The 26,201-nt window shown below is 38.7% G+C and overlaps 1 protein-coding gene and 1 pseudogene across 1 annotated transcript in view; one reads left to right on the top strand and one right to left on the bottom strand.

The window, feature by feature from the left end:
• Positions 1-26,201, bottom strand: part of PRIM2 (DNA primase subunit 2) — a 102,721-nt gene that overhangs the window by 52,370 nt on the left and 24,150 nt on the right. The gene's annotated exons all lie outside the window — the stretch shown is intronic.
• On the top strand, positions 8,185-8,550 carry LOC129333508 (small nuclear ribonucleoprotein Sm D1-like; annotated as a pseudogene).

The raw sequence follows: 26,201 nt of genomic DNA, 5'->3' as shown, positions 1-26,201 counted from the left end.
AAGCTTTAATTATCCTTTTAGAGATATTCAATGACAACAGTAAATTAAAGTTCTCCTCAAATCTAATTTTATTCAGTGCTAGAATACAGCTGCTACTAGAAATCCATGTAGTGACAAGAGGGTGAGCAGAGAGAACAATGGTGAAAACAGATGGGAATATAGTTCTATGCTTGTTACAGTCAATAGCTGCTACAGCCACTTGGAGACTTCCAAAGCCATGATCACCCATCCATGGTCCCATGTGAACCAACTCGGTAAAAAAACTTGCTTAATCATAACTCTTCATATAACTTTGCCCTCTTTTCTCTGATAGCTACCCCAATAACCTCCATTTATTCTATTTCAGCATCTGTAAGTAGCTCCCCAAAGCCAAACAATGATTATTATTAACTAAGTCAAACAACTAATTTCTCTTTCTGAAATCTGTTTTTTAAAAACCTCAATATGTTTGACAATCCACAGACTGAAACAACAACTGTAACAGGTATCAGAATTTTCCTGTATATCGTTTGTCACAAGTTTAACACTTTTTCTATTGAACTTGCTGCATCTTTGATGGACAGTGCAGGAACACAATTTACATTTAATTGATTTAAATACGACTAGATAAATCTTCACCTTTATGTGACAAGCAGTCAAGACTGACAAGTGATGGTAGACAGGTAAAAGTAAATGAATAGAAATTTGAATTGCTCATGCCATTTATCTTGGTCTTGCGTGTCGTAAATCCAGTTTGGGAGAGAGACATTCTGAATTTCACCATTCAAGCACTAAATGAAACTGTCTCCTTCGAAATGATAGTTCCACTACAGCAGTGATACATATCCTCATTTTAATTAACCTAATGGTCTATTCATCCACCATACTTGGAGGCCTATTTCATTACCCTAAATTAACATTTTCTTTCCATTAAACGTTAGATGATAAAAGATACCACTTGCAAGCAAGCTTTACAATACATTTAATCTGTAACATTCTTTGGTTAGCAGTTACAGAGTGCATAAAATAATTCAATTGCCAAAATAGACAATGACCAAATTATTAGTAAAAAGGAAGACTTGTGATAAGTTTAGGTATGATATTTCATATTCCAGGAAGGCCTTTTTATTAGCTAACATGATATGGGGACTGATCGTGCAAGAATCATAATAAGAATGTTGGCATCATTCCCAAGAGTCTGGAGCAGATCATAAGATGCCATGTGTTGGAAGAATCCTTAAGAGATACCTGGAGAAAAATACAGTGCCTCACTTCTGATGAAACACTCAGGGCTGTGGTATGTCTAACAGCTTCAGTTAAATAACTAACCCTCATAACCAAGGAAGTAAGTTCTGGTCGTATTAAGGAAACCATTCTCACCTTTGAGACAAGGGGAAATTAACTCTCATTCTATATACTTTAGCTAGAAGTCGATTTTCAACAGAGGACTCCAGATCTGAGAACCTGATTCTCTGTGAGCCAGGTGGAGAATTTGCACCAAAAAAGCAGCAGGTAAGTAAAGGGTTAAGCACAGCTTCTCCATCACAAACTGTGCCTCTATTCTGCTACTTTAATGAGACCTGGATTCCCACACTTAGTCTACCACAAATAAGCATTTGCTTTCAGCACAAGGACACAGACTATAGTCCAGGTCTAAAAGAAACTTTTCCAACTTCTTTTCAACCCTATCAAGAACCCACTGAGGTGTAGTGGTTATCCAGTGTGGTACTGAGGTTACAGTGTTGGACTAGGATTTGGGAGACTCGGGTTCAAATCCCCACTCTGCCATGGAAGCTCGCTGAGTGACCTTGGGCCAGTCACACACTCTCAGCCTAAACTACATCACAGGTTGTTGTGAGGAAAAATGGAGGTGAGGAGAGTGATGTAAGTTGCTTTGGGTCCCCAGTGGGGAGAAAGATGGAATATAAATGAAATAAGTAAGTAGTAAATAAGCGAAGTAAATGAATAAATAAACCCCACACGTGTCTTGATAGCTATTTATTTTATTTAACTTCTATCCCACCTTGTCATAACAACAGGCTCCCAGGGAGGGCTAGGGAAATCTTAAAATTTAAACAATTTCTTAGTGGCTTGAAACAATGCAATATGAAGAAATGTTGTCGGAGGAGGGAGAAGCCCTTCTCTAGATATGAAGGTCCCTGCACACAGCTAAATGGGTTCTTTGGTCCACAGCCACTATCCAAGGTTCTTCTAAGGAGGACTTGGGTGAATGATAGGAAGGCCCTAGTTTGGAGTGTTACAAACGGGACACAAGACAATTGCAGCGAGGAATCCCACACTTTTTGGCCCCCTGCTCCTTCACTAGACTCTCCACTCACCAGCTGACTCACCAGCAGCACCTACACGTGCCTGACTCACACTACCATGCCAATGCTTCAGTGTCCCTTAGAGGCAGCAGATCCAAATCTCCTCTACTCCTATGCCCCCTCCCCAGCAACACCACTGCCACCCTCACCTGCCTGGCTCACACAACAAGAAGCAGCATCCTTCTCCCCCTCACCTGTAGTGCCACTGCCTGCCTGGCTTATATACAGCAAGGGACAGCAGCAGCTGCTGCTTTTCCCCACTCCTCACTGACCTTCAGTGCCACAACTGTCAGTCTCACATATGCCCTACACGATGATGGTAGATGAGGTAAGGCCCTATGTCTGCCGGAATTCTGATGGAGAAAAATTAGAAAAGTTCTCTTCCCATTAATATTTTGCATCTAATATTAAGAATCAATATGACAAAATATTCACAAGCGTTGCACCTTGTTTTCTGCATACTGAAGTTGGAGGCGGAGGAGAAGGTGGGAGCAAAGGATAATGATGCACTGCAATATTGAAATTAATTTTGCCATTTAAAGTTGATATGATGCAGGTAGCTTTCAAGCAATAAAGCTTAAGTAGCATACAAAGTCTCCTATAAAGCTTCTTTCAATAATGGAAAGCCTTGAAAATGAAAGGAGAAAAAATCACTTGCACACCTCCCATATCAGCTCTAATATTTTTGCATTCAGTCAGATCAAGTACACAATGTACTAGTAAATCACTGAACCAATGTAGTGTAAAATATAACTGAAGTACTTCCATTTGCATGACATTAGAATGGAAATGGAATGATATAAAAGTGTACAAACATCAATTCTTTAAGCAGAGTTTGATTTAGAACAAAATTGACTTGGCTAAAGAAAACTCAATGAACAAAATATTTGATAAGAATTCTGGCTTCATTTAATGAAGCTATTCCCCACTTTTTCCGATCTCATCCAAGAAGTACGTAACTGTCAATTGAACTTTAAATGCTTGTAATAAAGCCCGTATGCTAAAGGTTACAAAAGTTAACCTACGAAAGTGAACATAACAAAGGTGAAAAGGTAATAGCATTGGAGGGAGGGAGCTTTAAAGTGCAATATAAGGATACAGAAAACTTGTTCCAAATCTCATACTGCATTTTGAAGTGGATTTGCAAACCACAAAAGTCAGTATGGTTGTAGTTAGCATCACATCAGACTAGGATTTAGGAGAACCATGTTCAATTGCCCACTCAGGACCTAGCTATACAATATGCTGGGAGTTGTGTACAAAGTAGCCAGATCTGATTTGGATCAAGACCACAGCCAAAAAGTGAGGGGGAGCTTTCCCTCCTTCCTTCAAACACTGTCTAGAGGGATTGCTATCTGTACCACTGCAAATACATACAAGTGCTGGTATCAGGTCCATGTACATTTTCACAACAGGGCAAACTCTGCCCCCTTGGGAGGACTCTGGATTGAGAAAATGCCATGGGGAAAGAACTGAAAAGCTTTCCATCAGAATCAAATGCCTGCGTGCCCAGTGGGGTTAAAAAAACTTTTGGAACATGGAACTCGCTGCACATGTAGCTAAAAATTTCACTGGGTGACTGCAGGCCAGTCACTCTCAAGCCTAGTCTGACTCACAAGAGTTGTTGTAAGAAGAAAATGGAAGAAGGGAGAGCAATGTGCTCTCTGAGCTCACTGGAAGAAGAACTGGATAAAAGTCTGGTCGTGTTCTTCGCACCAGAGTAATTTTACATATCACAAAAATAACTAATTTCCCCCCAATAAACTACAACTAGTTGAAATGAAATGTTTGATGCAATAGTGAATCAGTAAAAGTATCTTAAAATGCTGCTACCATATTCTGGGGAGAATAGCATTAATAATTGCAAATATTGTTTATATCTGGAGGAAATGCTTCCATGGAGCAGCATTTCTGGTTAAAAAAAATAACCCATAAGCTTTCCTCCCAAAACACCATCTATGAGCCAAGGTAAAGAAGTACCTAAAATGCAAAGTAGACTTCCTGAGTGTTTCTGTACCTCCAGGGTCTTCCTGGTTTGCAGAAAGAAAACAGTAAGCTGCTATTTGTTGGAAACATGGTTTACTGATGGGCAAGTAGCAATGTACCACTTGGAAAAAGGGGTAGAGCCACTTTTCTATGTATTCTGACCAAAAAAATGCAGCCAGGATGTTAATTCATCCCAGACAACTGTACCAAATTAATATGGTTTTTAAGTGCTGTGTTCAAATTCACACACTTGGAAGTTATTTTTATTAGGATACATGTACAGTATTTCTCCTCCTTTCTTAAACGATTTCCTTGTGGTTGTGGCGCCACACTCCAGTCATTTCTACTTAGGCATTATTGGGTAAAGCAAAAAAATTCAAACCGTTTTTATTTCCAGCCTTCTCAGCTCAAGAGAGATACTTCAGCTGTCTCATTTAACCACAGCTCTACTTTGCTTTTACTGCAGTGAGGAAGGCATCCCTTGGAAGCACTGCAGCCAGCATCTTCAGTGCATAGCTGGTGGAGGTGCCTGGGCACAGAGGGGAATGATCAGAGCTAAGGGAGGCCGCTCCACCCATTTTATACAAGGCACTATTGCTCTGAGAGAGGAGAGCTACCTCAAAATGACAGCCATCGTAAGTTACTTTAATTTTTTCTTTTTTGTGATTTTTGTACAAACCTGGGGGCTGACCAGGATTTGTACAAATATTCCCCTATTCTGTACTTGACCCTAGTATGCACATTTAATGATTTAAATTTAATAATGCAGAATTTGGCTGACCAAGCAAACTCAAACCAAAGGTAAGGTAAGTTCCAGGTTAAGCCTCTGAGGAAGCAAATGTGAAACACAGGTTTCAACAGCCGGCCCCTAGTTGGGCACGTGGAATTCCTCCTAGGTCCTTGATACTCTGGTCCGCCTGCAAAACAAGCTTGATTATACAGCTTGATTATACAGAAAATACATCTTATGTTACTCAGTGGTACTTACCTGGAATTCACCTTACCTTCCGTTTGAGTTTGCTTGGTCAGGATTCTGCATGATGCACTTTAAGAAATTTATCCACACAGAAGGAAAAGAAATTGACCCTTTGGGTTTTATGGACTTATTATTAGAAAGGGGCACGAAACGAACCACAGAACAAAATTCCGCACAGAATGGCTGGTTCGTTTGCACCGAAACACGCATTCCATGGGACCGCGTTTTTATGGAACACATTTTTCCAGCCATTCCGTGGCCATTTCAGAGTTTCACAGACCCCATGCTGGTTTCAGCCCATTGGCCAGAGCAGCAGAAGAAAGGGGCTGTCAGTTTCACAGACCCCGCAGTCGATGGGCTGAAACCGGCATGGGGTCTGTGAAACTACGTAGCAGCCACAAAACAGCTGGAAAAATTTGTTTATTCCGTAAAAACATGGTCCGACAGAATGCATGTGAACCAGCCATTCCGTACGGAATTTTGTTCCGTCGTTTGTTTCGTGCCCATCTCTACTAGCAAGTTGTTTTGTATGGATACAGCAATGTAGTAATTGCAGAGTAACAGCATTAACATCTGGTTTTGTAACATCTCATGGGGTTTCTTCATTCTTACGGTCTTTGCCATTTTCTTGATCTGCAATCATACACTTAACAGATTTGAACATACTAGCTGTATTATCTATGGCAGTGCTGTAACTGTGTGTTGGAGAAATTCCATTACTACGTATGACTTCAAGAATAATTGCCTTCAAGTTTTCAGAACTGTGTGTTTCTGTAATCCATTAAATAGCAAGGGTGCAGAGGGCAATTTTTCCATCTGAACTATACTGCGTGCTAACTCCTAATATGAATCTTTCAAGATAAGTAGCACAGTCAACTTTCTACGAAATGAGCTCACCCATGACCACCTGCTTAATGTCATCACATTTTTGGGTGTAAGGAGATGTCTCAAACATATCAGCGTTTATTAAAACTATTATTAAAACTTATTGAAAGCCAGTGTTCTAGTGATTTAAAAGATCTTTCATTCACTGTTGCTAAATCAAGGCAAGCATCAAGCAAATTAATTTTTTCTCATTTCATTTTTATCTGGCTGTTGAACATAAAATGTAGGGTAGCTTGGTTTAAGTGCAGATTCACTATTTTTGCAAAGAGGGGGCTAAGATCATCATCGTGTGAAGAACTTCCTTCACTTTTGGGCTACTTCCTTTGAGTAAGAGCAATGTAGACATTCAGATGCTGTTCTTGAATGTGCCACCTTAAATCTGCATAAGAGAATATAAGAAGCAGCCTCATTGAATCAGGCCTGTCTAGTCTAGTATTCTGTTTGATGCCCTTAGAAACCCTACACTCAGGACAAGGAGCCTGTTGTTGTTCCCCAGCACTGTTATTAGAGGCGTTACTACCTCAGTAGTCATAATAAGTGGGGTAACCCACAATGAGTTGCAAAAGTGGGAAAATCTCATTTTCCCATTACTACTCTCTTGCGTTTTCTGTTTGCATTACATTTTGGTGGCTGAAGCTTCACTTTGTTCCTTCACCACCCCCCACCAACTACCTTACCCACCCACCTTTTTCTGTTGCCATCCCCTTATCCTATCTTTAGGTTTCCCTTTCTTTCCTTTATACTCCCTCTCTCTCCAGTTTTACCTCACCTCCCTCCTATCATTTACTTTTTAAAGTCTGTCTCTCTCTGACCCCCGTTGCCCCTGGCTGACACTAACTGAGGCTTGGAATTCTTAGCAGCATTGCTTGAGGGTTACCTAGCAACCTCTGAAATGGCCACCAAAACTGATGTCTGCTTCTTTAAGAAAAGAATGCCACTGAGATCTCATGATACCTGTGGCATTCATTTCTTAAATAAGCAGACCTTGTTTCTATTTAGGTTTTTAAACTTCCAATGCATTTTTTAAATAGTCCATGTTTTTCACCAGTTAAAGATAGATGGTTACACAAAGAAGCCCATTAAAATTTAAATGGTTGTATAAAGTAGATGGCTTGTTTATTCAAGCGTTCTTTAGAATACATTTGTTAACAGCTTCTTTTAAGTTTTTGATTATGTCTAAAGGCTATCTGAAATGCCTCTATTACTGATATATCAGCTCTTAACTGCAGGAAAAAAGGATCAGTTGAAGACTGAGCCCACCAAAGGCAATGAGAATCTAGAACATGTCACTGTGGCCTTTAGGATGTCACAGAGTTGCTCAAGCACTCACCGAGTGCATGTGAAGTGCTCCATGTAAAGACTAAACACCATTTGTACAGTATAGCACAGTGGGCACACAAGTTTGTTCTAAAACGGATTTTTATCTTTGTATTCAGCAATGACTGTAGTAACAAGACTAAATGGGAAATGTTACTTCATTGTGATTCAGTTTACAATTGCTTAAATGTAAAATAGGAGATTCAGCAGTAATTTGAGTAAATAAAGAAAAAGCAATAGTGACGAAAAATTCAACAATAACAGTGTGAAAGGACAAAGTACAAGGATTTTCTTTCTTCAAAACGCGATAGGACAAGGGAGTAGAGCAAATTCTAAAGTGTATGGAAACCTACCATCCTCTCCTCTGACTCAAGGTCAGAGTCCTGTTTCACATGTGGAGAGTCTGAAGACAAGGATCAAGCAAATAGATATTCTTTACCATCCTAACTCTAGGGAACGGTACTTCTACGTATACACTATCCTCCAGCCACACCTGGAGCTACAGATGAAGACAATGAATCATTCTACACTAGTGTCAGAGGGATAACTGAGTTTCTCAGGACACTGTGGAAACTCACTACTCCACTGCCATCAAGAACAGAACATGTCTACCTAACGAGTATTGGAGCGGCCTAGTCGTGGCTTGTTGCTTCACGCTCAATTTTTAATTTTTTCATTTTGCCCACAGGTCGGGCCTGCCTTCGTTTCAATCCATCCGCCGCCATGAAGCTTGTGAGGTTTCTCATGAAACTTAGCCATGAGACTGTGACCATCGAACTGAAGGATGGAACTCAAGTACATGGGACAATCACAGGTGTGGATGTCAGTAGGAACACCCATCTTAAAGCTGTGAAGATTACTCTGAAGAACAGAGAACCTATCCAGCTAGAAACTTTGAGTATTCGAGGAAATATTAGATACTTCATTTTGCCAGACAGTTTGCCTCTGGATACTTTGCTGGTGGATCTTGAACCAAAAGTCAAATCCAAGAAAAGGGAAGCAGTTGCAGGAAGAGGTTGAGGAAGTGGTCGTGGCCGAGGAAGACGTCATGGCCAAGGAAGAGGAGGTCCTAGGCGATAATTTCCTTTCAGCCAGTCTTTCATGCCACACCATTTCCTGTCATGTGTCATCATTTCCTTTCGTGAATCACATTTTTCTTTCATGCCACAAAACTTGGGATTTTGTTTTGTACAGGTTTTATTCAATGTCAGTTTTTAATAAACAAGTGTGGAAAACTTCTCCAAATTAAAAAAAAAAGCAGAATATGTGAACTGGCATCCCAAGAACCACTGGTTGAGTGAGATTTTAATTTTTTTTTAATTTACATTATTTATAGTTTGCCTTTCTCACTGAGACCCAAGTCAGATTACACAGTATAGGTCAATACGATCAGTGGCTGGGTATTAGCATGCAAGAGTCAAGCTCCCTTTGTCAGATAGAAGTAGAAAGGAAATCCAAGTCTTTATCCCAGTCAGAAGGTGGGAGGGGTATTGTAAAGAAGTAAGATAGGAGGTAGAAGTACAATGTGAAATGTAATTAGCTTGATTATAGCAGAGGAGGAAATGCAGAAAATTAGCATCTAAGGGAGAGTATGAAGAAGCCATTATGATATTAAATTTTTTGCAGCTACATTAACTTGCTTCCCTGGAAGCAATGCTAGATCCAGTATAACACCCCCCCCCCAGCCTGTTAACTGAATCTGCAAGGGTCAACTGAACCCTATCAAGGGGAATACAATGCCCTTCAACATCTCCATCTTTCCAACCAGCATCACTTGTCTTGCCTGGGTTCAATTTCAATTTGTTTGCTTTCAGCCATCTGACTACAGCTGCGAGACAGCAGAGTAAGGCCTCTACTGGATCACGAGGGAATTTAAGACAGCAAGATATAGAGCTGGGTGTCATGTACAGTCTGATGACATCCAATACCAAAGCTAGACGTTAGTTCTCCTAAAGGCTTTGCACATAGGTTGAGTAACATGAGGGATAAGACCCGGGGAACTCGCAAGATAGTTCCCACACTGAAGGCAGCTGGTCTCCCACAGCAATCCTTTCCATCCATTCGATGAGGAACAACTTAAACCAGTCCAAGGCACATCCTCTGATACTTATTTCTGCCTCTAACCATCTCAACAGGATGGCATCATCTACATTATCAAAGGCAGCAGAAAAATCCAGGAGAAGCAACAAAGAAACACAGCCTTCGTCTACATTCAGGCAGAGGTCATCAACTAAAGGCACCAGAGCTGTCTCCATTCCATAGCCCAGCCTGAGACCAGAAAAGGGTCCAGAGCACTAGAGGTATCCAAGAAGCCCTGAACTTGGTCACCTACTGCTCTTTCAATCACTTTGCCAAAAAAAGAGAAAATTAGAGACTGAGCGATAACTGGCCACATCATTTTTGTCTAGGAATTTATAAGTAGTGTATAGATAACAGCCTTTTTTAGAGGCTAAGAAAAGATGCCTTGAATTAACAACTGATTTATGACAGGCATCAAGGGCTCATTTATGTGGTCTTTACATTATATTAGCAGCCAGGATGGGCAAGTATCCAGTGCTCATGTAGCAGCCTTCACAGATATCAGGATCCTGCCAATATCCATCACTGAAACTGGGTCAAAAGTGGATCAGATGGTGTATTTAGCATTTCTTCCTCCTCGCCTGTATTACAGGTGACATCCAGGTCAGAGCATAGTCACACTATGTTGTGAGCAAAAAACTTGCAAAAGTGTCACAGCTAATTGTCTGGTCCTAAGCCAGTAAAGGTTCAAATGTAAGAGTCAGAAGATGCTGATACCTTAAACAATTTGGATAGTCATGAAACAACAGCCACAATGATCGCAGAGAAACGTGTCTTTGCCATTATCACTGCCACTTCATAGGTCTTCCAATAGACTCTGTAACATGGTTTATCAGAGCTAGTTTTCTGCCAGGGTTCCTCTAAACATCTTCAAGTCCTCTTTAGGTCACCCAGCTCTGTGGCAAACCATGGAGGCTGGCTTTCACCTGAAGAGTGGGAGAGGTTGATGAGGAGCAATTTTGTCAATGGCTTCAAAGAAGTTCACATTCCAAGCTCCCACTGCATCCTCAACAGAGAATACGTTTGGAATCCTAAAATCCCCTAAGGCATTATGGAAACCACAAAGGCCCATGAGCTTCCTGGGAGGATCATTTTAACAGGTGCTCCCTTTTTGCAGGGTGTTGAGGCCATATTCTCCTCTGCCTTCACCAGATAATGGTCAGACCATGGTTCAGGCTGAATCTGGCTCAATGCAAAATATTAAGTCCAAGGTGTGGGCTATTTCATTTGTGGAGCCAGTCACTATTTGATTTTTTTAAAGAATTTTTATTGGATTAGAAACATATAATAACAATTATAATCACAGTCTTTAATTTTTTCTAATTCTAACCCCCTCCCTTTCCCCCCCCCCACTTTTTGTTGACTTCCAACAGTTTTCCAACCCGCTATCCACTTTCCCTCTACTCCCTTCATACTTATTTTATTTATTTATTATAATATACTTTCAGATTCTTCTAAGCACTATTTCCACTTCCTTTCACATATAGATTGTCATATAAATTGTCATATAAATAAACTCCTCTTAATCTATCTTCTTCATTAAAACTACTAATAATATTCATTTTGATAACCTGTGTTTTATCTTACTCCTTCTATTCTCTTCGATATGGGACAAACAATTTGCCCCCCTTTATACATCAATTCCAATGCTGCTATACACATACTTATTATACACACTTATTGTCATTTACTTAAGCTTCTATTCTATATATTGTTCTTTATCTATACATATACCATAAGTCTAACAATTAGACCTATCTTTAAATTTACGTATGTATGTATATATTCACTCTATGTTATACGGTTATCTTTCCAAAAAATATAGATTAGTTAATTTCTATCCCAATAATTCTCATAGTATCAACACTATTGCTACTTAATATAATACTTAAAAGTCATATAAAGTTGCTTAGAATTTTTCCATTAACTCTCCACCCCCTCGGTATAGTCACTTCTCTCCTCCTGTGTACCTCAATAGTTTTCAAACTGCCACAGTTCTCCTCCCACCTCCCATTTTTTCACCAGATATTGCTTCAGCTTTCCCCAGTCCGTGTTAAACTGCCCTGGATCAAGGTCTCTCAGTTTTCTTGTCATTTTGTCCATCTCCGCCATGTACAGCAATTTGTAAATCCAGTCCTCAGTAGTTGGCACTTCTTGTACTTTCCACTTCTGCGCATACAAAAGTCTGGCTGCTGCCGTCATATAAAATATCAATGTCCTATGTTGTGCTGGGATGTCTTCCATTCCCAAGTTCAGTAGCAGGAGTTCTGGGTCTTATTAACTTGAAATTGTAAAATCTCACTCATTACTCTTATTATTTCCCCCCAGTACTGCCTAGCTACCTCGCAAGTCCACCACATGTGATACATTGATCCCTCATGTTTTTTACATTTCCAGCATTTATTAGACATATTCGAATTCCCTAGCGCAATCTTCTTTGGCGTCAGATACCAACGGTAGATCATTTTGTAAATATTCTCTTTAATATTGGTACATGTCGTGATTTTCAATGTATGTTTCCACAAGTATTCCCACGCCTCCATTGTTATTTCTTTGTTGAAGTTTATAGCCCACTTCACCATTTGCACTTTGACTATCTCAATCTTCAGTATACCATTTTAACAACACTTTGTAAACCTTGGAAATTTCCTTTTGGTCTTCTTGTAAAATTACTTTCTCTAATTCTGAGTCCTCCATCCTTATCCCTCCCTTCGCACAGTCTGAGTAATAAAGATCTCTAACTTGTCTATATTGAAACCAGTCGTAGTTTGGAGACAACTCTTGTTGCGTTCTTATTCTTATTTTAGAAGATTCTATTTGAGTTATCTCCTTGTACGTTAAACACTGTTGTTCATTGTCAACCGTTCTTGGATCTATTACTTCATATGGAACCACCCAGGAGGGAATTCCTTCTTGTAGGTATTCTTTATACTTCTTCCAAATTGTAAAGAGGCTTCTCCGAATGTAGTGATGCAGAAACATAGAATCTGCTTTTACTTTATCATACCATAGGTATGCATGCCATCCAAATAATTTTTTGTATCCCTCTAAGGCCAGCAGTTTGCGATTTTTCAACATGATCCAATCCTTCAACCATACCAGACAGATTGCATCATAATAAAGTCTCAAGTTGGGCAGTTGCATTCCCCCTCTTTCTTTTGCATCCTGTAACACTTTCATTTTCACTCGAGGCTTCCTGCCTGCCCACACAAACTCTGATATTTTCCTCTGCCATTTATCAAATTGCTTGGAGTCCCTAATGATTGGTATCGTCTGTAACAGAAACATAACTCTTGGTAACACGTTCATCTTGATTACTGCAATTCTTCCCAGCCATGACAAGTTCAGTCTATTCCATTTAATCAAATCATGCTCTATTTGAGTCCATAATTTCTCATAATTATTCTTGAATAGATCTATATTTTTTGCAGTCAATTCAATTCCCAGATACTTCACCTTACTTGTTACCTCACAATCTGTTATTTCCGTTAATAACTGTTGTTTTTGTTTGGTCATATTCTTACATAAAATCTTTGATTTCTTTTTGTTTACATAGAAACCTGCCAAGTCTCCAAACTCTTTAATTTTTTCTATTACCTTGGGCATGTTTTCAATTGGATCTTCCACAATTAACATTATATCATCTGCAAACGCTCTGACCTTATAGGAAAAGTCTTTTATCTTTATACCACGGATTGCATTGTCTTCTCGAATCTGCATCATCAAAATTTCAAGAACCAAAATAAACAACAATAGGGATAGCGGGCAACCTTGTCTTGTACCCTTTCCAATAATCAATTTTTTAGTCAGCTCGTCATTCACCACAATTGCTGCACTCTGGTCTCTATAAATTTCTCTCACTGCTCTTATGAACCTTTCCCCCATTTGTAGCTGTTCCATGGTGGCAAACATAAAGTCCCAGTTCAAATTGTCAAATGTTTTTTCAGCGTCTACAAAGAAGAAACCAACCTCCTTATCACATCGCCTGTCATAGTATTCTATAGCGTTTATAACTGTCCTTAGGTTGTCTCTAATTTGTCTATTTGGTAAAAAGCCTGCTTGTTCTTCTCCAATAACTTTGGCTAGCCATCCCTTTATTCTCTCCGCCAAGATCTTTGCAAAAATCTTGTAGTCATTATTGAGTAAAGAGATAGGTCTGTAGTTTTTGACATTGGTCAAGTCCTGTCCTTCTTTGGGGATCAATGATATATTTGCTTCACTCCAGGTATCTGGGATCCTTTGGTCCCTCAAAACACCATTGATCACCTCTTTTAAAAACAGTACCAGTTCATTGGCCATTGCCTTGTAAAACTTAGCTGTAAGTCCATCAGGCCCTGGCGCTTTTCCCAAGTTTGTTGACTGTATTGCCTTCCTTATCTCTTCTTCTGTTACTTCGCTGTTTAGTTTAACTCTCCACTCCTCGGAAATTACTGGAAGCTTCATTTTCTCCAGATATGCGGCTATCGCATCTTTATTCACTTCTTTCTTATCATACAATTTAGCGTAGAATTTATAAAAGGCTCTGCTAATAGCGACCTGTTCCAAGTGTACTTTATTGTCATCACATATTTTATTTATTATCTTTTTCTCCTTTCTTTTCTTCAATTGCCATGCCAAAAATTTCCCAGGTTTATTCGCCCCTTCAAACGACTTTTGATTCAGTCTTTTAAGATTCCATTCCAGTTCTTTATTATTCATAGCCGTCAACTGCTCCTGAAGGATTTTAATATCCTGATATATTTTCTTTTTCACTGGTCTTTTCTTCAGCTGTATTTCTTTGGCTTTTATTTTTTCCATAATCTCCTGTCTCTTCTCCTCTTTTTTCCTTCGAAGTCTTCCATTTAAGTCCATTAATACACCTCTGATTACTGCTTTATACGTGTCCCATACCTTGTTGGTTGGTACTTCTTGATTCATGTTGTACTGTATGAAGAATTTAGTCTCCTTTCTCAACATTTCCATATTTTCTCCCTCTTGCAACAAATCCTCATTTCCATATTTTCTCCCTCTTGCAACAAATCCTCATTTACTCTCCATCCTTTTCTCTTAGTTCTTTTTCCAAATTTCCACATAATTGGGTTATGATCTGAGCCTACCATGGGCATTATTTCTGCTTCCTTAGTCCAAAGTACTAAGTCCTTTGAGGCCCAGATCATATCAATACGCGATAAGGTAGAATGTCTTGCAGAGAAAAAGGTATATTGTCTGCTTGTGGGATTCTGCGTTCTCCACACATCTTCCAACGCTTCCTGTTGCATTAATCCAAAAAAAGTCTTTGGTAATAGTCCTCTTTTCTTTTGTGTAGTGGCTGATTTCTTATCCTGTTCCAAATTCGTAACTCCATTGAAGTCTCCTGCAAGTATTATCTGATCATATGAAAGTTCATCTAGTTGCTTCTTTAAATCCTCAAAAAAGCACTCTTTAGCTCCATTAGGTGCATATATTCCAATCACCAACACTTTCTTTAAATTCCAAATACATTCCACTGCTATAAATCTGGCTTCCCCATCTCTAATTATCACCTTTGGCTGCAGCTCTTCTTTTATATATAATACCACTCCCCTTTTTTTCTTTTTTGAGGCCGCTACAAATTCAATGCCCAATTTACTTACTTTAAGGTATTTTACGTCCTGATTTCTAATATGAGTCTATATCACATTTCTGTTTTAATAGCCAGTGGAAAATGCTTTTTCGCTTATTAGGTGAGTTGAGTCCATTTACATTCCACGATAAAACTTTGCACCCCATATTCAAAGTCTTGTTGTTGGTAAGTCTTTTTCATTGTCCGTCATGAACCTTTCCATTTCCAATTCAGATCTGATGCGCTTTCTTACTCCTCCAAATTCAAAAGATATCCCTTCCGGTAATTCCCATCTATATCTTACTTTCATGTCTTTCAAAGTCTGGACTAACACTTTGTATTTTGAGCCAGTCACTATTTGAGAGAGGCCCAGGGCAGCCAAAAAAAGCTATAAAATCTTGGGCCAGCACTGATGAAGAACTTTCAGCATGATGTTGAAGTCACCTAGAAAAATCAGTTTAGGTGTCTCCAGCACCAAGCCCAAGAGTACCTCTGCCAATTCAGGAAGGGTGTTTACTGGGGAAGTGGGAAGCCAATACTTAATTTATCTTTAGTTCCCAGCATAAGAAGCAGTCAATGCCAACTATAGTCTGTATAGGGAGTGTGCAGAAGTTAAAGGATTCACAGAGGATAACAGCAACGCCTCCTCCATGGCCACGGGTGTAGGGGTTGGGACCGTATATCCAGGTGGAGTTAGTTGGGACAGATATACCACATCATTTTCTTTCATCGACATCTCTATTATGCAAGAAAGCAGTGCACCTATGTTATTTCAGCCTATTCTGAGTGCATGCTCTGTGCAAACATTACCAAGTACTTCCATCTCCTTAACACCTAGTTTGACTTTCTAGTGATATAAGCACTTGCAAAGATGTACCTCAGACATTGGCCTTGCAAAAAATAATATTTATGTACTCCATTGCTCTAAGACTAAAATTGTTAAAAATATTTCTCAAAAATACTCTTTGAGTACCTTGAACTCACAGGCAATGCCAAACATATTGCAACTGCTCCACAATATCAGAAACAGGGGAAAATAATAAATGGCACAGAAATAATAGGAAGACATTAAATGAAATTATACTAAAATGAAAGTGCTTTCTTGCTGCACTTCAGCATGAAGCATCTAGAGGACAAAGTCATTTTAATCATGTTTTATACTGCACTGTCAAAGTTATTACCTTACTAACCTTGTATATGCATATTATAAAAATCATCCATTTATGTTACACTGAATTACTTTGGGTTAACACTCAGAACTCAATACCTGAAATGAATCTCAAGTGACAAGACCTTCATTAATCATAATTTTCATACATTAATGCCACAACTCAAAGCCTCCTTGTTCACAGTTTGAAACTTCAGGTGATCAAATATTATTGAATACCACCTGCACAAAATTGCATCCCCACTCCCAATTTCAAATAGAATTTAGTGGCAGAGAACTGCAGTGATAAATGTTGTTTATAGATCTGAGAACTGGGAACGGATGAAACCTTGATAGAAAAAAGAGGAAAATATTTCCCCATCTAACCACCAACACCAATTACTGATTTTAATTGCTGCTTTGTTTTAAGATGTGTATAGAATACATATGCTTCATGATGCTTACCTATCTTTACAAACATGCTGTGAGGAAGTTTCACTTCCATTTTACAAATCTGAATAGGGAATAAACAAGCCTATGTCTTTGGGATTTGAAACCAGCATCTCAGATGTAGATACAATGTAATCTGCATAAATCATGTTAATCACTTTCATCTGTTTATGTCCCTTCCCCCTTCCTTATAGTTTTGTCTTTTTCCTTCGACTGTAAGACTACTGGCAGGATTGCTCTTTTTAGTATAACCATTGTTCCAGGCACAGCTTTTGAAGCACTTTATAAATTAATATTTATCTTGAAACCAAGCCTGGCATTTCACAAGCAGAAAAGTACTTCTGACTAGAGATGGGCACGATAAAAAAAAAATTAACAATCCAGCTGATCATGGATTGGCGCTGGCGACGATCCTGAATTAACGATCCACACTGAGCATGTCCCGTTCCCGATCCATGGATCGTGGATGCCAAAGCGGGCCGCGCTGCTATTCCCAGCTATGTGGGAAGGTGGGTGGTGGCGGCAGCCGCCGGGCCTGGCGGGCATGGGGAGGCGGCAACAAGCCACCTCCCCTCAGGTCCCATTCAGCAACACAGGAGGTCTGTGTTTGGCCGTCAGAGCTGCCTATCAGGGTTTGCAGGGATGAGATTGGAGTGCCCATGGCTACAGAACACCCCCTTCCCCCTCCCTCCCCTGGGTGTCTTCTCCCAACTTGTGACTGCTTTGCTGCTCCGTGGTTGGAAGGAAGCCCTGCTGATCAAGGAAAGCTGGGCTTCCATTCAGGTTTCCAGGGCGACAGAAGGAGGGCAAACAGAGCTCAGGCTTTCCCCTGGCTCCATTGCCAGGGTAATAGATTGCTGGTGCCTGAGTGTCTGGATCCCCAATCCGAGCCCAAACACAACAATCCAGGCCTCTCCCGATCGCTGGATCGTTGGCCGTGGACGATCACGATCCGCCAGGTCACGATCACATGATCGCCATTATCGTGGGTTTTTTTCAATCATAATGCAGATCGTGCCCATCTCTACTTCTGACACAAAAGAAGACAATTTTCTACCAGCTCCCCGCTTCTTCTATAGCCCCCCCCCCCCATGCCAAATTTTATGATGTTCCCAAAGGGTTGGCAGACCATCAAGGCTTCCTTTTTGGGATCCAACTCATTATCATCAAGCCCTCTCTAGATCCGTAACCCAGTGGTAACGGTCTTCTCCTGCACATACAAATCCTTGTCCATTCTGAGTTCTCCACAACTTGAAAAAAAGAAGAAGGGAAAGGGTATTCTACTTTGTCAAGCTCAAGAGGTGAACCCCTCAACCTCTTCCTCATTCATCTACCACTCTATGCAGGCCTTTTACTCTCTTTGAGTTAGAGAAAGGGCAGAAACAACAAGGATGATCCAAAACCCCAGTGTGGAAACACGAACCATTTTCTTCATGTGCCAGTAAACTCAAGAACAATCTCACTAGGCTTACAGTGAAGCACCTTGTTTAAAGCTTTGTTTCCAAACTTTTGCCAAATACTTTCACAACCTAAATTCAGTGCAGTGTCTTGAAAGCAGTAAGGTAACTATGACTTCAGCAGAAGCCAAAGTTTCTGTACCCATAGTTATGAGGTTGAGATACAAATTATCTTTGCGGAGTGAGATGTGTCCCTTGCCTTTTGTAGTCCTAAAGCGGCTAGTCCAGGTTTAGCAAGCTTTCGGTGGGGACGGTCAGAAGTTCTACCAGACCAATTCAACATCATCCACAGAAACTTATAAAATTAAATTTCAAGTTCCTCACATACTGAGGAATGCATGTTTTAGCTAAGAGACCCCCCCCACCAATACGCTACAGGATTTTCTTATATTATTTCAGCCTCATTATTTACAGTTGGATCTTGGCTTTCTACCAAGCAACTTACAGCAGCAATATCATCTATCAAACCTATAAAGTTACCTATAGAAAGACAATGACTTGCCCTAGGCCATTCCATTCGAGCTGAATGAAGATTTCAGTTCTGCTATTGCATATCACAGCTGAAACAGCTTCAGAAATACATCCCAGTAAAAATGCACTTTAAAGGTTTATCCTTTGTAACCAGTTTGTAGATTAGAATAATATGTAGATTAGAAAAAAGAAAGCTCTTGTTTTCTGCTATCAGAGAATAAACATACGGTAGGAGGAGATCAGAAATTAAAGCTAATAAATTAACAGTAGTAGTTTTTTCAGAGGATTTTTTCATAGAGAGATCAATGTTACATCTCAAACATACAAGGCCTTGGGTTCAAAATACTTAGATGTAATTTCTAATTTTGTAATTAATCCCTGGAACAGCAATGCATTTTTAAAAAATCAAAGCCCCCTATGTCCAGTGAGTTTAACTATATATTCCTTTTTCTTAATTATATTAAATTCTTTGAGTAATCTGGAAATAAAGTCTGTGCCACAGTGTTCTGATCTCAGCAATATATATCAAAAGCTTTTTACTTAGACCTTCACACATTATACACTGAATAAAAAGAATTTTTACATCCCAGTATTAAAGTACCAATTATTTTCACATGCACATTTTACATACTGTGAAATTAAGCTCGTGACAACTTGCTAAGACAAGTTTGCAAACCCTACCAGGATTTCAGTTAGGTCCCCTGGAAATAAAAACTTAAGCCTTATATAGGAAAAAAATAAGGTTCTAACAACAGGGCTTTTTTCAGCTGGAACGCAGTGGAACAGAGTTCCAGAACCTCTTGAAAATGGTCACATGGCAGGTGGCCCCGCCTCCTGATCTACAGACAGAGGGGAGTTTAGATTGCCCTCCGCGCCACTGAGTGGCAATCTAAACTCCCCTGTCTGGAGATGAGGAGGCGGGGCCACCAGCCATGTGACCATTTTCTCCTAGGGCAACCCACTGAGTTCCACCACCTCTTTTCCCAGAAAAAAGCCCTGGTCACTTATTAAAATAAACAAGCCAAACACCCCAGCCAGTACCTCATTGGCTTACTACTAGAGAATGTCCTGATTGGCCTGACAGCTTCCTACTGATGCTGGTGGAGAAGTGCTTCATTGTCTTCCCTCTGGTCCTACTGAGGCAATCTTCCCATCCCTTCAGACAGATGACAGGTGCAGCCATAGATTTTTTAGCCTCTGCCTATGCTATTTCTGCTTCTTCTCCTGCCTTCTCTTTAATGGTGAATCCTCTTTTCCTTCAGCAGTTCATTCATCCAGCTCTTGGAAGGGCTGGTAATTTTCTACAGTTCTTCTTCCTCAAGCTCTTCTGCCTTCCAACCACCTGTGCTGCCTCTCCCCCTTTTCCCCTTATACACTGTCTCAGGAATGTTCTGTCCAATCAACTGCTGACATTTAGTCAAACCTTGTTGTGATTGGTTCTGGAATTCTAGACTTTAGGAGCCCCCCTCAAAACATCTCTCCTAACTGGAAACCTATTCTGAGCTTTAAAAACTCTTATTTAGTGTCCTTTTAATTTATCCTTAACAGTCACTTGCTTCACCAACTGAAAATACTGTAACACTTTGAAACCCTCCTGCTACAGAACCTCTATACATAAACAAAACAAAGGTAACAACAACATATTCTGAAATCATTACAAACAGTATTTGCTCTCCTTGTTGGAGAAGCCACTGCCTCACAAAGCTTACCACACCTAAACATCTCAGCACTCTGAGTATTCACAGGATACACTAGGCAGAATTTTAAAACTGAAATCTTTAAGAATCTCTGTAGTCTTTAAGCAGTTTTGCTGTATAAAACTGCCAGACTTTGCAAGCACCAAAGGAACTATTTAAGTGTTTCATAGTTTCCTAGCAACTAGAATCTGTTGATGTCTTCTCATCAGAAGGCAGCAATTTGTATAAAATCCGTTGTGTGTCAGGGCAGTCATGTGTCAAGGAAAGCAGTGCTGTGTAGCAAAGAATTTCCATCTACAAATAACATCATGATAATGTTTTAAAGTAAATTTAGAATTGACTTACAATCATTATTTTAGTTTAATAAGTACAGCACTTTGACATTTATGAACTCTAATGAGATAATAAGCAAAATGCAATATTCATATATTTATTAACAAATACCCTGGACAATGGCCCGCAAAGAAGAGAATCCTAATTATATTATTAAATCTATCGACTGGAAACTTCCTATTTAAGAGCAGTAAAATTATAGATGAGACTCTAGGGAGGTTTTGTAACATCTTTCCTTGTAGAGTACAAAGAAAAAGACTGAATATGAAATCAATGAGGAAAACTATTTTGGGATAACATATCAGACTATATAACCTGAAAATTCTTTTTTTTTTCTCATAACAATTTTCAATGATAAGGGTTTCTTTAAAAACCATTTCTAATATCTGAAAACAGGTTCACACTAATTATACACAGCAAGGGGCCCAAATACCTTAATAAGAAGGATAAATCAATTCAGCATTAAGTTTATAGAGACAGTAAGGAAAGAAATAGGAACAAGCAAATGAACACAGTAAACACATGAAACAATTTGTTGTACATTTTTTTTCAATAAACTAGACAAAAGGTAGTAAGCGTTCTCTGTCCTTATTCAGAATGCAAAAAATGGAGCTGATGTTAATATCTTCCGTGCAAACAATGTTGGTAGCTTCAGTGTAGGATAGAAAAGAGTCATTTCTTTAGAAATTTGGAAAACATTTTTTTCATTCGCTTCAACTGAGACATTTTATCTATTACCATTATTTTCTAAATTTCGTTGTGCCAACCTGAGATGGCAGGAAAAAAAGTTTTCATGCTATTTTTAAGCAATTAATCATTTAGCTGCTACTAATAAATAATTGGAGGTACTGGTTTATCATCTAAAAATCCCAGCAATATTGTTCTGGCTTGAAAGTGAATGGAATCGCTCGTAATCTTTTGAATTGTGATTAAATTCCAAGACTCTGAATCATGAACCTTGAACACCAGTGCCCATCCTTGCTCATTTCACTCAATATAAAGCTGAATATTATGTATAGATGAGCTGCAGGCTATCCAGAGTTAAATATACTAACATGAAAATTTTTAAGAATAACTTGCTTATACTAATCTGACAAAGGAAGCTTGACTCTCAAAAGCTTATACCATGGAAATATTATTTGTCTTTAAGGTGGTACTGGACTCCAATCTTGCACTCTTATACTAATAGTGATAGAAGTAAAAGGCAAATTGGGCCAAACAAAAAGCAAGTTAAAACCTCTTTCCCAGTTATGCACACATTTAGGATTTGTCTTCCAAGATTATGAACTCTGAATTCATATAGATGAGAAATTATTCCATGTAAGTGTGAAGAGTAATCTCCTACAATGTTGTGAATTGCATTAATTTCATAGTAATTTATTTCTTAATTTTAGGAGTGGGTAATAAAATGTTGCATCCAAAAACTGAAACCATGATATTTGAGGCTTTCAGTTGTATCATTTCTCTCTGCAATATTGCTCCCTTCTTAGTCACATCACATAGTCCTGTAGAACATGTTATCTCCCAAACTGGAAGAGATCACTTAGCTCTACCAGGGAAGGGTGGCAGAAGAACAGGAACATAATCCTGTCTCAAAAGATTTGCACTGTGAGAACACAAGAAGTTGGCTTTCTGTATTTTAAAAGTGGAAAAAGGGGTTGTTTAATATTTTCTTTAGGAGGGTATTTATTTTGCATCCAAACTACTTCTAAAGTATATTGATTCAATATGCTTATTCCTATATTTACTTGTAACTTGCATGAGCAGTCCTCAGCACATGAAAGTAGTTTTTAAGGTAGGACACTGTCTACTAGAGTTCAAAGTCTGGGACTCTTATTCTTCCTATAACAGGAGAGCATCTAAGAACCTGCACACAAAGTTTGGCTTTTTCCCCTTTCTGAATGAAGTAGTCACTAATGAGCTTCTTTTTCTGGTCCCTCTATTAAAACGTAGTGGAGCAAAAATAATTCATTTTTACAAATGCTTCAATCATTTGGATGAATCTTGCTCCAAATTTCAACTCTTTTAACAATTCTAAATGCAATACTAAACAGGGTCCACTTGGAATCCTACTGAAGTCTACTCAATGGGGCTTACTCTTAGAGAAGTGTTCTTAGGATTGCACTGCAAGTCTTCTCTGAATGCTTTTACTACATCTGAAGATAAAACTGATAAAGAAATATTCATGTGTTTACAATGGTTATTATATTTAAAGCTTCCATATAATCACTGATACTTCTATGACAGAATAATTCATTTTGATCTGCTTTTATATAATATCCAATTGGAACTCTGAGTCTTGTGCCTTTCAGTGATGTAAAGTTTTTAGTTTCCTGTTTTAGAAGGGATACGGGTCTATAAGACTGAATTACATTTTATGATCTCAGGCTCCCAGGTCGTGGAGATATTTCCTTATCTTAAAATGTTATTAAAGAGTTCTGTCTGTGGAATAACTAGCAAAAACCTGGATCCCTTAGAGCACTTTACTGGAAAACCATCCTCGATAGAAGTTTTAATAAACCTCCTTCAACCTCAACAGCCAAACAACAAAATGAATTTTTTATTTATAATACTACAACATTTATGGTTTTATAGTTTATAGAGGCTTGGAACTTCCCTGGTTTGAGCAACAGCTGTAATTAACCAATTACTGGGGCACGAGCACCCCAATACCACAATCCTTCAACCCATACATACAATCTCATGAATTATGAAAAAAGTTTTAGTTATGAAATTCTGTTACATATTCTACATTTTTGAAAAATGCCGACTTTTGCAACTTTTGTTTAACAACAACAACCGGCCTGATAGTCCTAAATGTTTGCTGACTATTTTGTAACGTTTTGGTCACTAAAAAGGGATTATCCTGTTATTGTCTTTTTAAAAAATTCTAATGGAAAAACATGGCTGCGAAAATTAGGCTAATTAAAGTTTTATTTTTCCTAGCTTACCTCATTGCTAAATATGAACCAGCTCCCAAAGTCAATTTCACTTGCAAGTTTATACTCAATATACAAGATGACTAGGTGGTATAACCTCTTCCCCCATTGTAGAACCTCTACAGGTTTTTTTTTTTAAATCCCACTTTAAATAATATTATCATCAATTAAACCATATATCTATATAAAACTTGCTTATATATATTCTTAATTTTTCACTTTTATCTAAATTCTTTCTTCATATTTAATAATAATTGTTCTTAATTATTCTTAATTTTCAGCTACATAATCAAAAATACTTTCCATTTTTCTTGGAATTCTGAAATTGGCCTATTATGTATATTAGATGTTAAGTTTGCCATTAACACATATTCATATAGCTTATTTTCTTCCATTCCATTAAATCTGGACATCATTCTGCCTTCCATTTTGCTGCATATACTACTCTTGCCACAGTCACCATATATTTGAATAGATAACGGTAGTTCCCTGTGCAAGCACCGAGTCATTACTGACCCGTGGGGGGACGTCGCATCATGACATTTTCTTGGCAGACTTTTTGTTACGGGGTGGTTTGCCATTGCCTTCCCCAGTCATCTACACTTTATCCCCAGGAAACTGGACACTCATTTTATCGACCTCAGAAGGATGGAAGGCTGTCTCAACCTTGAGCCAGCTACCTGAACCCAGCTTTCGCCAGGATCGAACTCAGGTTGTGAGCAAAACTTGGGCTGCAGTACTGCAGCTTACCACTCGGCGCCACGGGGCTCTACTATATATTTGAATAGCTCACTATATAATTTTGTAGTATTACTTGGTAACATTTTTAAGAACATATTTTTTGGGTTCATCACAAACTTAAACTTTAATTTCTTTTGCACTTCTGCATGTATTTCTATCCAATATTTCCTTGTTTTCTGGGAAGTCCACATGTGATAAAAGATTGCATCCGTATTTTGGCATTTCCAACACTTGCCATTATAGTTCTTATTAGTTTTTGCAGTGTCCTTGGGAGTAATATACCATCTGAAGAACATTTTATACCAATTCTGTCTTAAGATTTGACATTCTGTAAATTTCATTACTTTGGTACATAAATTTTCCCACTGGCTCATACATATATTTTCTCCAAAGTTTTACATCAATTTTATCATACATGTTTTTACTTACTCTGGTTCTGTATCATATTGCAATAATATTTTATAGACTTTTTCTCGTAGGTGTTTTGAATATTTAATGATTAATTGTTCAAAAACAGTTTTCCCTCTTAACCAACCTCCTTCTTTGATTAATTGTTCTTTGAATTTCATCATTGTTTGATAATACAGCCTTGGAATGTTTTTTCCTTCAGCTTGAATTTCATGTCATGTTTTTATTTTCCTTTGTTTGTCTGTTATAGATTCATAATTTATATAATCCATTTTATTTCTTATAGTAATGTCACAATAGGCATCAATTGGAAATATCAATGACAAAATTGGTGGATTTTTACTATTTCTGCTATATTTACTATTTTACTATATTCTTAGTAGTCCATAGTCCATTCCTTAAAATACGAGTGCTATCTTGTCTTTGAATAGTTTTAACAACTTCTTAATCCATAAATAGTTATGAATTCCTTCTTTAGTATCAATTATCTCCAATTTGATATTTCTTCTATTTGTGTTTATAATCCAATCTGATATCCAAACTACTGCAGCTGCTTGGTGATACAGTTTATTATTTGATACCCCTAAACTTCCTAGATTTTTTTTCATCTTGTAATATTTTAAATCTTATTCTTGTCTTCTTCCCATTCCATACAAAATCATTCATCTTTTTCTGCAATGTTTAAAGATCTTTTCATCTATATGGATTGGTAGCATTTGAAACAGAAAGTTCAGCTTTGATAATATATTCATTTTAACAGCAGAAATTATCAATGTGTACTGGTGTAGTCCCCCAGGGGCCAGGGGCCGGAGTGCAGAGGCCAGTCATGACCAAGAAGCAACGAATAACAGAGTCCAGTCCAAGGGTCAGAGTTCCAGAGAAACCACAAATCAGGTCTAGTCCAAGGATCAGAATTACAGAGAAGCCACAGGTCAGGTCCAGTCCAAGGGTCAGAGTTCCAGAGTTTGGGTAACAGCAAGGACAGTAGAACAGCCATAAAGTGTACTAGTTGCATCCACAAACTGCTGCTTCTTCCAGCCGTTTTTACGGCTAAGTCCTAATGAGCTAAACTGTCAACCACTTACTTGGCAGACATCCCGGAACTACTCATCCATCTTGGTCATTTGACAGTTGACGTTGGCTCATGAGTCATGCACTCCTCCTATGATCTAGAAGCTCTAACCATCTCCGATAGCGTCGGAGCTGCAAGGGTGTCGATAAAGAGAGCAAGGAGGAACAGGCTTCTGCAGCCATGTTAATTGATTCAGAGTTCCTTCGAGTTGGATCTCTTACAGCTGAAGGCTGTGCTATTTGATTAGCCGGTAATTGGATCTATTGTTGCTCTTCATCTGACTCAAAGTCAGCTGCAGCTGGGTCAGTTTGAGAGCCAACTGCAGGCAGCTCTTCCTTTGATGATTCTTCACTGAG

Source organism: Eublepharis macularius, chromosome 1, assembly GCF_028583425.1.
Source record: "Eublepharis macularius isolate TG4126 chromosome 1, MPM_Emac_v1.0, whole genome shotgun sequence".
Lineage (NCBI taxonomy): Eukaryota > Metazoa > Chordata > Lepidosauria > Squamata > Eublepharidae > Eublepharis > Eublepharis macularius.
The sequence above is the reverse complement of the archived record's forward strand: the minus strand, read 5'-3'. Positions and strand labels throughout refer to the sequence as shown.